Below are 16,998 nucleotides of genomic sequence, written 5' to 3'. Positions count from 1 at the left end.
TTCTTGATATGATATTGACACTATTTTGGGGCTAGAAATGCTTGTTTACATAGGAGGTTTTATAGCAGTTACATGTGACTACTTTGTATATATAATTTTACAGTTGTATAAAGGTGGCAATAGACCCGACCAAACCTGGGACCCTACGAATAGACCTGACCTCAGATCCGGGTATAGGTGCAAATTTTGGACCCAAAAGGTTGGGTCTGGATCCAAAACCTAGACTTGAATACTACTCGGGTCCAGGTCTAGGTCTAGCTGGGCCACCTATATGTGGGTATTCATAAACATTGCCAATACGTTAGTTTCTGAGGAATTTCCAGTTATTGTGTAAAACAATAAGGAATGTAGGTATTCATAATGTATAATACTGTAAATGTTGCCAATAATATGGGTATATGATAGTAAAAAAAATGAAACTTATAGTCATAGGATCGCAATGGACCCAACCAGTCCAGGGACCCAAGGGGTAGATCCAACCTCGAGTCCGAATATGGGTCCAAATTTTGGACCCAAAAGGTTAGGTATGGGTCCAAAACCTAGACCGAATACTATACGGTTCCGAGTCTAGGTCCAGTCGGACCCAACCCATTGCCACCCCTAGAATTGTATATAATGATTATGGTCCTGACTCTGAGTGATTTTGTTGAGAAATTATTGTAAGGTGGAATGCGGATGCAATCTTGATGGTGTGTATCAAATGTAATAAATATTATTTTTACTTGATTAAATGCACCATCTTTTACTAATTATTGTTTTCATATAGGTTGGAGGCCAAGCTCGTTATATTATCAATTGTATTATTTTTTTTTGAATGGTAATGTACGACTTATTATTAATTTATATGTAAAATACAAGATGTCCAAGCAATGACCCAATATTGCATAAAAGAAGTAACCAACAGAGAGGGAGTATAAACTCCTCCTTTAGCAAGAACATCAACATCTTCATTCGCCTCTCTATAGCTATGTTGGACTGTTACTATAGAGGTTGACAAAATATCCCAAATTTGTTGAAAAATAGTCATTAATCTCCAAGGGATTTTGGCATTTCTCTTACTCCAGGCAATGACATTTGCCGAGTCTCCTTCGATAATCCTGTCCCCTTCCAAAGTGCATAGCAATTTCAAACCTTCTAATAAACCTCGTGCTTTTGCCTCATTTGCTATTGTGACACCACAAAGACCGAGTCAGAAAAAAATAATGTGACTCAAATTATTTCTGATGAGGCCACCATAGTCGGCTATCCCTAGATTGCCTAGTGAACTTCCATCAAAATTAAGTTTGAAGGAATTCACTGGTGGTGGCATCCAAACAACCTCACTATGAGTGTTGATGGTAACACCGATAGTCATCACTGCAGAAGGATTGCTAATGATAAGGCTTTTAGGAATGAAGCCACTATCCTTATGTGCAAGGAACCAATCAGCTGTAACTGCCAAAATATTCGATTTTAATATCGACAGATATGCACTTATACTATCAGAGACTCTTCTATTTATTTCCTTCCACATATTCCAAAGAAGGATAACCCAAATAGATCTTCAAAAGATAGATCTCATCTTTGAAATATCGGGTGTGATCCATTGGTCAAGAAGAGCTCTGACATTTTGGGGCAAAAGTAATGACAGATTGAGGCACTGGCGAGCCCAATCCCAAAGATAAGTAATAAAAGCGCATGAGAGGAAAAGATGCTGCGAAGTTTCATCACTGGCTTTGTACATGATACATACATTGGTGATAATAAACCCCATCTTTATCAAGTTGTCAGGAGTTGCTAATTTATCTTGGCACATGATCCATAAGAATAACTGCACTTTAAAAGGTACATGCAATTTCTTAATTTTGAATAAACCAGCGTCTAATTCTCTCCAATGATCAGAAAATAATAGGTTATAGGTTGACTTAACCGAAAAGTCTCCCGAACGGGTAAGATCACCAGCATCTAATTCTCTCCAATGATCAGAAATAATAGGTTGTAAGTTGACTTAACCGAAAAGTCTCCCGAAGGGGTAAGATTCCAATTAAAGCTATCATCTATATTTGGGGTCAAATATATGTCATTCAATAATTTTAATAATGTCTGATACTCCTCAATGAATCTGTATGTACCTCTTCTATACCTGCAAAGAATAGACCAAACAATATTAGTATAAACCCGCATGAGCTTCCTTGACATATGCTAGCAGGTTTAAAGTTTTTGAGAAAACCTCGGGGAAAATGTATCTCAACGGTTCATCTCTAATCCATTTGTCAAACCAAATGAGACTGGATTCTCTATTCCCCACTATTTTTTGGAATTGTTGTAGATCCACAGATCTGTCATAATCAATACCTCTCCAAATATGGGACAAACTTGTCTTGTTTCTTGGACTTTTAATGAGGTCAAAGTTCAAATCTATTTCATATTTTTCTCTCAAAAGAAGCACCCAGAAAGACTTAGGTTATGTGTGGATCCTCCACCACCATTTTACTAAAAGCGTTGAGTTCATATGTTTCAGTCTCCTAACACCCAATCCCCCATCCTTTATTGGTCTATAAACTTTTTCCCAACTCACCAGATGAAATCTCCTCCTTCTTATGTCATCTCCCCACAATAAGTTTTTAATAATTCTCTCCAGTTGTTTTTCATTTTCTTTTGGCATCTTAAATAAAGACATAAAATATATTGGGAGGTTAGACAAAGTGGATTTAATCAACATATATCTTCCCCCCATAGAAAGAGTTTTAGCTTTTCAAGTGTTCAGTTTTTTCTCAAATCTCTCCACCACCGGATCCCAAATTGATCTTGAAAGCATCAAATATACTAGGGGAATTCCTAAATAAGTATGAGGTAATGACTCAACACCACAACCTAATAAATGTGTCATTCTTGATACTACCATTTGCAGACAGCCAATACCAATGAGCTTCGTTTTACTTAAATTAACTTTAAATCCAATTGAGAGTTTCACGTTTTTCAAGAAAATCCATACGCAAGTGATTTCAATAACCGTGGGATCACATAATATAATGGTATCGTCAACATACTATAAATGTGATACTATAAGACCATTATTACCAATATTAATACCTGATATGATCCTTTGCACCGTCAATAATCCATTAGGCATGATACTAAAGCTCTCAGCTACCAAGGTATATAAAAAAGGTGAAAGAGGGTCCCCTTGTCTCAATCTTCTTGATGCTTTGAAAAAACAACAAGAATTGAAAAATGTGTAGAAGACAGGCAACCATCAATCCATAATCTCCATCTTGAAAGAAAGCTCATTTTAGCCATGATACTTTGTATTACCGCCAAATCAACTTTATCATATGCCTTCTTAAAGTCTAACTTACAAATAAGGTCTAGTTTGTCATCCTTGATTCTTGAATGGATACATTCTTGTACAACTAAAATACTATCCATAATTTGCCTATCCTTCAATAATGTTAATTGTAGTCCTATAACAACTATGTGAATCACCTGGCGCAGTCTATTAGCTAAAATCTTTAAATGATTTTATATAGACTGCCAATAAGACTAATAGGTCGAATATCCTTGATATCCGCAATGACATGTTTCTTTGGGATTCAAGTAATAAAAGTAGAATTCATGACAATATTAATTTTACCCATCCAATAAAATTCTTCCAATAATTGAAGAATATCATCTTTCAAAATATCCCAAAAAGATTGAAGTCAATGAATAGTAATTTTACCCCTCGTTATATTTTCAATTGTAGTTCACACATATAAGTCAATGAATAGGATTTTCGAGAAAGTGCTATTCTTTTTTTTGTGTGAATGTGTTTGTGTGTGAGAGAGAGAGAGAGAGAGAGAGAGAGAGAGAGAGAGAGATTTTACAACAAAATTAGTTATTTTCTATCAAGTCATTCTAGGTAATCCCATTTTCACATCAAATTCATAAATAATGACATTTACATGACATGTAAAGAGAGAGAGAGAGAGAGAGAGAGAGAGAGAGAATTGAATGTGCAAACTACAACTTTCCCATCAACTAAGAAAAGCTTTATTGATGTAGACATATAAAGAAAAAGTGCATCAATTATTTGAAATTTCAAAGAGAGAGAGAGAGAGAGTATGCAATAATTCCATATGGAAAACGTTTATATATGGGTGAGACCTTAAACAATTAAATTAAGGTGCACCTCAAAAAGCTCACATCAAGAAGTTGTTTCGATATTGAAAAACTCTCAACTCGATCATCTCGACCACAAGATGTATGGACACGAGAAAAAATAGATTTCACGCATTGAAAATTTTTGGAGTTGTACCCAATAATTATTGTCCCGACTCTAAGTGATTTTGTGGAGAAGTTACTGTAAGGTAGAATGTGGATGCAATCTTGATGTTGTGCATCAAATATAATGAACATAATTTTACTTGATTAAATGCACCATCTTTTGCTAATTATTATTTCCATAGAGGTTGGATGCCAAGCTCGTTATACTTTCAACTGTAATTCACACATATAAGCCAGTGTATAGGATTGCTAGGAACGTGCTACTCATCGTTCCTCTTTTTCTTTTTTTTTGACATGTAACCTTCATTAAGATAATGAACGAAAGTTCAAAAGTTTAGAAAAAAAAAACCTAAAGAAAGGGAAGGGAGAAAGAAGAAGAAGCGAAAGGATAGAACAGTCAGAAGGAAGGGTCTTAAAGAAGAACCCCCTCTTTGGCAAACATGTCTGCAACAGAGTTTCCCTCCCTGAAACGTGTTGCAAGTTGACCTCTATATCAGAGAGTGTCGAAACAATGACATTCATAGTTGAGGTCAGGGCCCAAGGAACATTTGCAGGGGCTTTATATCAAGAGATGACATTAACAGATTCGCCTTCTATAGCCAGTCTGGAATGATGGGGGTAGTGTTGAAGCACTCCTCGCACCACCCGAAGCTCGACCTCATTTATATCATTGAAAGGCATTGATCCCCTATAAGTGTCATCTCTGAGGACGCCTCCAAACCCTGCACGCCTCTCTTCAAGGATAACACTTCCATCAAAGTTGAGTTTAAGCCAACCTGCAGGGGGTGGGGTCCACACTATCGAACAAGAGCCTCTTCTCTGTTTGAAAAAGAGCCAGTCTTTGAAGTGCAAGAATCGAGGTTCCTTTGTCACAAAAGAGAAAGGGGAGTACGCTCTTGTCCAGGTGGTTGCCAAGACATGGACAGTCTGAATCACAGAGGCCACATCTCGAGATTTGCTTTTAAAAGATCTCAAGTTCTTTTTTTTCCATAGAGATCAGATAACAACAACCAAAAGAATTCTCCATAATATAAGTCTAATCTTGGAGAAAATAGGGGACAATATATGGTATAAGGTAACATTTACCTCCTCATTAGGAATAAATCTTTTAACCCAAGACCATACCTCTGAAGCAAAAGGGCAGCGAAGTAGAATATGATCCAAAGTCTCCCCTTCATTTTTGCAAAATAGGCAGCCTGAGACAAGTACCACCCCCCTTTTATGCAATTGATCAATGGGAAATGGTCGTCATAGCCAACAAGCCATAAGAATGCTCGCACCCTGAGGGGAACCTTGCAAGACCAAAATCTCTTTACTTTTAAGTCCACTTTTATGTACATGCCATGACTCAGAATCTCATAGAGGGAAGAAATTGTGAAATTGCCCTTCAGTTCTAGTGTCCAGATAACCTTATCAGGTCTACTTGGAAAATAGAAGAAATGGTAAAGAAGACCCATAAGGGTAATGAATTGCTCGACCTGAACCCCAACCCTCCTGATATCAAGAGATATCAGAGAAAGAACTGATGTTGTTTTGTGAATAGACCTAACCACTTGCTATGCCAAAAACTCTCCATTCCCCAACTGGACCTTAGAATAAGCCAAGAAAATGGTTCTGATTGAGAGAATCTCTTTCCAAACCTTACAGGTAGGACATCTTGCCGGTGGCTATCTCCCAATGGGCTAGAATTAGTCTCTTTCATACTTCTCAAGAAGCACTAGCTCCCAGAGCTGGCCTTGTTGCCTAGGAAAACTCCACCACCATTTCGTAGTGAGTGCCTCATTAACTACTGAGATTCTCCTAATACCCAGCCCTCCTTCCTTTTTAGACAAACATACTTTGTCCCAACGAAGCAGGTGGATCTTTGTCTTATTTTGACTTCCACTCCGCAGAAATTTCCTCTTTAGGCTTTCCAGTTTATGGATCACCCACTTGGGGGTTTGAAAAGTGAGAGGCAATAAATGGGCAAGTTGGCAAGAACTATTTTAAATGAGGTGATTCTACCTTCAAAGGAAAAAAATCATGGCTTCCAACCATCAAGTTTAGTCTGAAAGCATTGAATGAGAGGGTCGCAGTATGCTCTTGGAAGCCCATCAATGGTCAAAGGTAGACCCAAGTACAAGATTGGGGAAGGAATCAACAATGCAATCCATCCACTATGCCCAAAGAGAACACTCCCCCTCATCATAATTGATACCCAACGACCTTGACTTGTTCATATTAATTCTGGCCCCAGATATCTGTTCGAAGCATTTAAGGAAGACCCAAGAATTACAAATGTTTTCCTTCTCTCCATCCAGAAGTAACAAAGTATCATCAGCATATTGTATGTAATAAAGAGGAGTACCACCTCTCCAAGCTAGAAGTTCCTTAATTAAGCTGTTGCTGACCACACCCCCCAAAATAATGCTGAAAGACTCACCTATTAAAGCGTAAAGGAAGGGTGAGAGGGGGTCACCTTACCGAAGACCTCTAGTAGCATGGAAGTAACCACAAGATTTACCATTAATAAGAATTGAAAGATGTGTCGAAACCAAACATCCTTTAATCCATTTCAGCTATTTAGATCCAAATCCCATCAGCCTCATGATCTTGAAAAGAAACTCCCATTCAACCTTATTGTAAGCTTTTTCGAAATCCAGCTTTCATAAAAACTCCTTTGGACCCTGAATGGAGCACTTTCCTTAGTCCATTTGCCAATCCTTTAGAAAGAATCTTATACAAGGCAGTAAGGCGGTTAATCAGACGAATGTCCCGCAAAGACTCCATCGAAGGCTTTTTAGGAACCAAGCCTATAAAGGTGGAGTTGATCATGTTACTAATAAAGCCATCAAGATAGAATTGTTGAAACCATCAGAGTAAATCTAGTTTAACCACTTCCCAAAAATATTGGAAGAAGGTCAAGGGATAACCATCCGGGCCCGGAGATTTATCCCGAGGAAGGCCAAAAACAGCCTATCTCACTTCCTCTAGAGAAAAGGCAACTTCCAGCTCTGAAGCGTCCAAAGAAGGGATCTGCTTGAAGGGAGCATCATCGATAGAGAAAGGGAGATGAGGCTCTGAAGAAAAAAAACCACAAAAGTGATTGACAATATCCTCCTCCATAGCACAGAGGTTATCACTATCCACCCCAAGAATTATAAACTGCTTAGATAATTATGCCTTTGTCTAGAGTTGGCAATAACATGGACGTATTTGGTATTATTATCCCCCTCTTTCACCCATTTGGACCGAGAGCAATGGAACTAGAAAACTTCTTCCTGTGTTAAGGAAATCTGCAAGGTGGTTCTTCAGAACCACTCTGCTATTGAATTGAGCTTCAGATAGACGACCTAAATTTTGTTTAAGTGAATTGAGGATATCAATGGCTCTTGAAGTAACACTAATGGACTCAGCGAGAGAGCCAAACACCTCTTTGGTCCAAGATCTCAGCCTTGTCTTGAGATTTTTACGTTTGCACGATAGGACATAGCCAAGCCAACCTACTAGTGTCTCATCCTACTAGACTGACGCTACAATGTTCTTTAAAAAAGGTTCTTCCAACCACATAAGTTTAAAATGAAAAGGCGCAGGGTCTCTAGTGGGTGCCTCCAAATCCAACAATAAAATAGAGAACAATTGACAACGATCATTCAGCACAAAAGAAGAGACCCCCATTAAACAGGTGTCCCAAATAAAAAGAAGGCCTCCAGCATGGCCAACGCAAGGAGAGAAGTAAAAGTCCACTGGGCCCCAACCCCAAAACGATTGAGCGGGAAGGAGATCAATAGAGGGAAGCTTAGTCTCCTGCAACAACACAAAAATAGAGCAACACTTCTTAACCAGCCTAGCAAGCCCCCTTTTTTTCCTTCCATCTCCCAGACTCCTCACGTTCCAACAGATAATCTTCATTTCAAGCGGAAGTCTCTCCCCCTTAGTGACCCCTAAATGGGTAGTAGTGAGAGGATTATAAGGCAGACTAACTGCCAGCGAACTCGCCTCCTTTTGCAGTTTGGTGGGAGCTCTTCTCAGTCGGGGATTAGGGGGGTTCACAACAGCAACCGGCACTATGGCCTCTTCAACAATCTTGACATCACCTTTGAAGTGGACATGCATTGCCTCAAGCATCTTCCCTTTCTTTGCTCAGACTTCCTCCCTTCTCATTATATGCATAGACTAGTTCCTAAATGTGGGAGAGATATCTTCATCCGAGGCGTCCGAGGACTCAACAACCAAGTTTGGAGAGGTCTATGTTTATGCATAGACCTCTTTGTTCTTTGTGAATGTGTTTGTGCGTGTGTGTGTGTGCGTGAGAGAGAGAGAGAGAGAGAGAGATAGAAAGAGATATTTTACAAAATATTTAGTTATTTTCACTATCAAGTCAGTCTAGATAATCCCATTTTCATATCGAATTCATAAACAAGGACATTTACATGGCATGTAACTTGAGAGATAAAGAGAGTTGAAGGTTAAAACCACAACTTCCCCATCAAATAAGAAAAAACTTTATTCATATTGATACCCCAATTATTTTGAAATTTGAGAGAGAGAGAGAGAAAGAGCATGTGAAAATTCCATATGCATTACAAGAAGGAAAAAGTGTGTGTGTGTGTATATATATATATATATATATATATATATAAGGGTGAGGCCCTAAACAATTAAATTAAGATGCACCTCAAAAAACTCACTTGAAGAAGTTGTTTCGATATTGAAAGACCCTCAAGTTGATCATCTTGACCACAAGATGTGTGGACATGAGAAAAATATAGACTTCAAGTATTGAAAGTAGTGCATCATGTAATGTATTATCTAGACCATCAATTTTCAAGATTTTCAAGCGTTCATAGATCTGCTTAATTTACACTATTTTTTAATCTCTAAATTCCATAATTAGATATCAAAATAAATTTTCAGACTATCATAAACAGTTGTTATGCTAAAACAACATATTTCGGCATTATTTGAAGGTGCGCCTTACTTTGATTTTTAGGACCTCAACCTTATACAAACCACATCCTTACTAGAAAGATCTCCATTAACATTGCTCATATAAAATTCAAATAATATAACTACATCATTGCTCTATCTCTCTCTCTCTCTCTCAAAAAGAACTTTTGACCTTGAAAATACTTATGTTTAAAGGTCTCATGCCTTTGACTTCATAGCTTTGAAACCCCATATCTTCATCACCACACTTCAAACCAGATCCTCTTACTTTCACTATCCTCCTACTCTCGCTATTCCATACAAACTATCTTTGTTCCCCATTCAAAATGCACTTCTTTGGCTTCCCAACAAAGTAAGTTGTGAACCTCCCAATGCCCTTGACGCAAATTATAACTCTAGGACCTTCATCATTGCTCTCTTACGACAACTCTTCTATGACTTCTCTGCTATTCAACTTGGTCATGCTAAACCTTTTTTATAGAATTACATGAAGAGGTGATTGTAATATGGAAGTATATCATATTATAATGCAGATACTATCTTACTAGATTCCTCATAATTTCCATAAAGCAAATACGCATTTTTAAAGAAGATGAACATAGACATGTTCTCACATTGTTGAGAAAACTGATGTGCAAGATAAAATAATGATTAGAGAACCTCTCATATAAATTGATGTGCACAGCCACATTAGAGTGAAATTGACATGCATGTCCAAGTTGTTTCCTTTCAAGAAATTTTCTTTTCCATATGTGACAATGATGCATATGCAATTACACTTTTGTACATGTTGTGCAAGCTTGTTACACATTGTGTTGTACATTTGTTGGAAACATATCACACTATAAAACATTAACTACCATAGCCATACCTGATGGAGGGTGTAATAGAGGCACACAAGAGGAATTTTATTCAATATAATTTTTTTTGAGAAAATTATAAATGCTCCTCCAAAACATACTTTGTAGACATCTTTCCCTCGAATACTTCGCACCCTTGACCCCAATACTATTTTTTCTTGTATTTACCCTCTAGTCAAAAAGTCAAAAAAATTAAGACTAAAATAATATTCTCCTCTCTCACTCTCTCTACACACTCGTTCTCTTTCTCTCTACCCATTCTCTCTTTCTCTCTCTACCCATTCTCTCTTTCTCTCTCTACCCATCTTCTCTCTACTTGCCCTCTCTCACCCTCTCTACCTGGACTGTCTCTACCTGCCTCTCTCTCTCTCTACCCACATTCTCTCTGCACCTGCCCTCTCTCTGTCTACCCCCTCTCTATCTCTCTTTTTCTCTCTACCTACCCTCTCTCTCTTTGTTTCTCTCTCTAATTTTTCACATAGTATTTGAAAAACTCAAATCAGATAAAGAGAGCTTCATAAAATATGTAAAATCCAATTGAAAAGAGGAGAGAGGAGGTTGAATCCTATGAAGAGGGGGTTGCAGAAAAGAGGCAAGAGAGAGAGGGTTTGGGGAAAAGCTTTGTGAGTTGAAACCATGAACAACCACAAATTTTTGGGGTTTGTAACGTTTCAACACTAGGGATGATCATTCACGTTTCCTAAAACCCTTATTTGTGAGTTTGTTTTTGTGTTTCCATCTCGGCATTTTATGTGAGAGAGCTTAAAAGTGTCATAGCTGAATCTGGTTTTGCTCCTCCATCTAGCTCCACTCTTGTGATCAAATGTGATGCAGATTGGGTTTGAATATGTGTAGTGGGTGCACATATTAAGGCAGTAATCGACTACAATTTCATTGAGGACTTTTGTTTGATTGATGAGTGGAGTTGGGGTAGTGAGAGAAAAAGGTTCAGTGTGAGTAGAGAGAGAGGGCAAGTAGAGAGAGAAAGAGAGGGGGGGTATAAAGAGGGAGCAAGAGAGTGAGAGTCGGTAGAGAGAGTGAGAGAGAAGAAAGGCATTTTAATCTTAAATATTTTGACTTTTTGACTGGGGATAAGTACAAGAAAAAACAATATTGGGATTTAGGGCGTGATATTAATAATATTGTGGGGAGGATGTCTACAAAGTTCATTTTGGGGGGCTATCTATAATTTTCCCTTTTTTTAGAAAGCGACTTCTCCATGAGTGCATCTATTAAGAATTTTATTGAACACTTTGCAAATTTATTGTTTCTCACCAAGTTTTACAAACAAGTTGATAACTGGAGTGACTACAATGAATAAAACAATAAATTGATTTAGTGGTTATATGTTTCTAATGGGAAAGGTTGTGGTTCTATAGGGCTATATTACAATAGCAAGAGTCGCCCCAAAACAACATTTGCTTCATGAAAATATCGAAATGCTTGTATAAGAATCCTCTCTCTCTACAATTGGCGTGACAGAGAGAGTTGGATGTAATGGGGGAGGGCAAGGTGAGATAGAGAGATGATTACCTCATTATAAACCTATCCCAGTTTTAAAAGCCAGATTTTTACAAATTGATTCATAGTTTTTATAATCGGTTTTTTATTTTTGAACTAAAAGTAAACAATGCACATCTATGTAGGCTTTGGGTTCTATTAATATGAGGGTAATATGGGTAAAAAAGTATTTCACAAGTGATTCTAACTTGAACTTATATTTTTTAAGAAGTTGATAAACTTATGGGCAGTGATTTCATGCAACGGTTGTATCATAGTATAATGCAACTACATTTCTAGAAAACCATGTTTGTGGTATTTGTATGACCCAAAATTTTGCACACACACTCTCTTCATCTCAATAATCGATCTAAAAAAAAAAAAAAAACCTAATTTGCACCCTATATATGGTCAAAATGTGTCTCATTCAACAATGAATCTAGACCATCCATTTGATGAATTTCAAAATCTAGGCCTTATGAATTCAAAATTATTTTTTTATTTTTTAATATTATTAATCTAATGATAATTTTATTATTTAAACAATTTGGAAAGAAAAAATATCATTCTAAGGCCAAGATTTAAGCATCTCACAAAAATGGACGGCCTATATTAATTGGGCTAAAAAAACTTTCTAAGTCTCGTTTTCAAAATTTTTTTTTTCGTGACTGTTCATTAGAATGAAAAGAGTGTATATTTTAAAATTTGGATAAAACAAATGGCCCTACACATGGTTTTTGAAGGTTGTTGCATTATGTTACTATACAACCGTTGCATGAAACCATTGCCCAAAACTACAAGGAGTTGATTTGCCTTACCCCCCGAGTAGCACTATTCCCACACCCAAACATGTGTTTAGTATCTACAGATTCTTATATATTAAATTTCATAGTAAGGGCATGTTTAGTTGTAGGGCTGAGAATGGTCCGGATCAGGTCTGGATCCAAATTCAGATTTGAAAAGTATACATGGGATTTGGATTTAGACCCAATTGAATCCAGAATATTCAGATCCGGAGGTAGATCCAAAAATTATACATGGGATCCGGATATGGATCTGGACCTGATTAGATCCAAAAAAATTATAATATATATTGTTTTACATTTATAAAACAATATATAACAAAAAAATACTATAAACATATGTATATACAAAACAATATATAATATGTTGGATATGGTGATTATTCAAAATCACCCACATAAGAAAATCCTTTATTATGTGGGATTGAGATTGAGATTGATAAGTTTCCTAAAAGAAATAGAAATCCAAAAAGATTTAGACTCTTGGATTTATCTCTTGGCTTTTGAGATATATGTAACACCTATATGAAGTTTTCTATTTGATGTGCGCTCCTAACTTTATATATATATATATATATAGCAGATAATTGGTGTGCCCTATTTGGGTCACTATACGTGAAAGGTGGTTTCCTTTAGAGAGAGAGGCAGAGCTTCTTGTGCATGAGATGCAAGGCCTCCCCTTAAAGAAAAGAGAGCCTCCTATGGAGAGAAACTCCATGTTATGCCTCTTGTAGATCGAGAGACTGGTTTTTAGTAGAGAAACGGTTCCCATGAAGATTTTGGGTGGTTTCCCTTTTTAGTAGAGAAACGGTTCCCATGAAGATTTTGGGTGGTTTCCCTTTTTAGTGAGAGAAAGTATATGTTGTTATTAAGGTTCTCTTCCTGGACAGTTGTTTAGCTATGGAATGAAGATGGTATTTTCTTGGACATTGGTTTAGCAGTGGAATAGAGATGAGATATCGATGATGGTGCCAATCGAGAGACTGGGTCTAAAAGAGCTTACTCGACTGAGTTTTGTCGAAGATTATAGAGGGAACTCTATCTCTTAAAATTTGTAATATAAATTTCATTGGTATAGTCGATTTCAATTTGTTATGCCCATGGATGCAGCCCTTTTGGAGTGAACCACATAAATCTATGTGTTCTTGTGGTGTGTGTATGTTTCATGCTTTATTTCTTGTATTATGGCTCGTGCTTTCTTCTATTTTGTTTCTAGCTAGATAAGTACACGATCTTGGTGGGATCCAACTTTTGAGATTCTTGTTTCCGCATCTAAGATGGTTCTTAAATCCTAACATAATATATAAATAATTGCGACAGATCTGAATCGGATCCACCTGTACCTTGATTCAATCCAAATTACTATTCGAATCCAAAATTTGGATCCAGATTCGACCAGTTGGATCCAAACCGGGTAAATTATTGATCCTATTTAGTTGACAGTTAATATTATCAGGAGTAGACAACCTTATTCGAAGTTAATATACTTTGCATGATATTATTTTGTTAGTTGTTGGGTACATAACTTCCATTATATAGCATATTGTTTAATTATTTAACTTTTTGGTGATTTTCAACTATTTTTATTTATTTTTGCTAAAAATATGTAATCTTCAACAAATTACTTTGGATAAGTAAGTAAACTCTTCAAAAAGATAAACATGCTTGTAAAACACCTCCAAGATTTTGTAAAACACCTCCAAGATTTTACGTGAGACACTACTAGACTACTGATAATTCATTATTATGGATTAATTGTGTTGAAGTAGTTAATTGTGAGGGATAACAATACCTCAACCAAGCTCTAAGACTTTGCCATAACATCTTTTGAACATCAGATACGTTAAATTTTATTTTTTAGCAAGCGCATAAACATGTAATTACGCAGGAAGGGGTTTCGCCCCTGATAACTCCAGTGTACCATTATTTTAACATTTTCTTGAACACGGGCAACAAATTGGGACGTAGAGAAGGTACTGGTCGATCCAGATGGGGAGCCTGAGAAGCCGGCCTAGTTCCCCCACAATTTCAAGAACCGGGCGAGTTCCTTTTATGAACTGGCCGGTTTTGGCTAATTTTTTGATAGAATTTGTTGGTTCTATCAAAGAACCGGCCCCACCTTTCGGTTTTTTATTTTATTTTCAATTTTTTTTCTCTATGTTTATTTTATTTTCTAGTTCACTTGGTTAGACCACTATCCGCCGAGCCAGACCGGTTTTCCGAACGGGTGATCCAAGCCACCAATCTGTTTTTTTCAAATGTTGGGTACTATATTAGAAGGGTGTCTAGGCTTAGGTAATCTAAGGCGGTCCAAAGTTAACATTGAAAAAAAAAAAAAAGAGAAGAAAAATATAAATCTCACAAATTAATGATAGAAAAATATATCAAATAAAAAGAAAACAAAAAAATATAAATCTCACAAATTAATAATAGAAAAATATATCAAATAATTCTTTTTTTTCTTTCTTTCTTTCTTTTAATAGATCTAGAAGGAAAAGCCCAAGTATAAGCATTAAGAACCTTCCAAACTGAATTTTAATGCCTTTCAGATCATGAAGGCTGGTACAACTTCAAAATGTAAACCATACAACATGGTGGGTGGCGTATAGGTTTCAAGCCTTGGATGAAATTTTTTTTCTCTTGCACATAGCTTGAACTTGAGTGCAAAATGATCCTACCAACATTCATTTTGCGTAGCTTAAAGTTGTATACAAGATGTTACATCTTCTGCCAACACTAGGATTCTTATGGTTAAAATTCCCATATTTTGTAATATAATAACCAATACTCCAAAATTCGCTAATTTAAATTGGATATTGTTAGAAAAGGGACTGGGTCGTGGTGGTAGCACCGTGGTTTTCAATCCTGCTGACACCACCTATTGACACCTTAAAAAAAACTAACTTCCTAATCTATATGAAAAAATCGGTAGGGGCATGTCTTCCCCACTGAATTACCCAAAAAAAGAGAGAATGATATTGTTGATGATTGTACCGGTTCTTGGTCAGAATTGGCAATTAAATATTATTATATACTTTATAAGGTATATTTCTTATATCATGAAGGTTTTATGTCAGGTATATTTCTTGTATTATAAAGGTTGGAGGTTCAAATTCTCGGACCCTCTTTGTTTTCAAACTAGCTCCAGCTTTGGTTGTATTTAAAGGTAGATTTAACTTTTATTAAAAGTTTAAGAGGGATGTGAGGGAATTGAACCTACCTCCTTTGGGAGATGAACAATATTATGGCAGTATTATAATAACAATATAAATGACATACAATGTTTTCACTTAAAGTTTTTTTTGCCTTTAAATTAGCAAAAATTAGATAGAAAAAATGTAAGGATTTAAACTATATTAAGTGCATTAAGAGTAATGATCAAAGGGTCTTGGTGAAAGATGAAGAGGTCAATGAAAGGTGGAGAGTTTATTTTAAAAAATTATTAAATGATGAACACAATGGGAACAAAGTGGTAAAAAGAACTGTTGGCATAAATGAGGGCAGAGGACATAGATACATTTGTAGGGTTAGGATATCAGAAGTGAAATAATATTTAAAGAAGATGAAGTTGGGAAATGCTTTAAGACCAGATGGTATAGAAGTTTAGAAGTGCATGGGGGAGATCAACATTAACTAGTTGACTAAGCTGTTCAACAAGATGTTGAGAACAAAAATAGATGAATGGAAGAAAATTATTATAGTAATTATTTATAAAATCAAAAAAGATATACAAAATTATGCAAACTATCGAGTGAGAAAATATATAAGGGCTTATGACCTCACTGAATAATGATGATGATTCAAATCTCTCTCTATGCCGGATCCCTGATCTGGCCCATTGGGATCAATTGATGGGCAATAATCCACCCATCAATTCATCTTTTAGAACACCAATAATGACTACATATAGATTTCTAGTGACAATAAATCACTAAAAATTAATATAATGGGGAATATAGGTTACAAAAGCTAGGGACTTACAAAGAAGAATTTTTAGGTTTGTTCAACTAAAGTTTTTATGGCTCCAACAACCTCCCGTTCCCATTTTTACCTCAATAGCAACTTCCAACGACACAAACCTTGGGCTATTTGCATTTTTTATTGTGCAGCGATACAGGGATGTTGAATATTTGTTCATGAAGATTGGATATTTGTGAGAAATTGTTAGGGATTCTTTGATAAAGACATAAAAACATCAACTTTAAGCAATTAAAGTAAAACGCATCTCGGATCCTACTGAAAGATGCAATTCCGGTGGTGGAAGCTCATGCGATGGCTTAAAAATCTAATTTTATTATTAATTGTGATATTTAAAGAGCTAAAGTTGGTGCAGATAGAGATATCTACATGTACTTAACAACATTGAAAATGGATGATCCGGATTATGTATTATAATATGCACTATTTTTGGGACTCGATTTTTCTTGTTTTGTCCTTCTTTCAAGCAATTGTGTTTGAGTTGTGCATAGTTCCAATTTTCGATCTCAAGGCCCAGTGAAGTTTCTTTGATCTCAAATTAGAGCGTAGAAGTCTTCAATCATACATATTCCTTTTCTTTAGTACTATAATTGACCTGTAATATGTTCAGTTTGATTTGCCATGCATGACTAATCGATCTTGATGCTGCTTCTTAAAGATCCTTGAGATCAAAGAAAGAGTAT

This window comes from Amborella trichopoda, chromosome 1, assembly GCF_054954075.1.
Source record: "Amborella trichopoda isolate Santa Cruz 75 chromosome 1, AtrichopodaSantaCruz75HAP2 v2.0, whole genome shotgun sequence".
In the NCBI taxonomy this organism is placed as follows: Eukaryota; Viridiplantae; Streptophyta; class Magnoliopsida; order Amborellales; family Amborellaceae; genus Amborella; species Amborella trichopoda.
The sequence above is the reverse complement of the archived record's forward strand: the minus strand, read 5'-3'. Positions refer to the sequence as shown.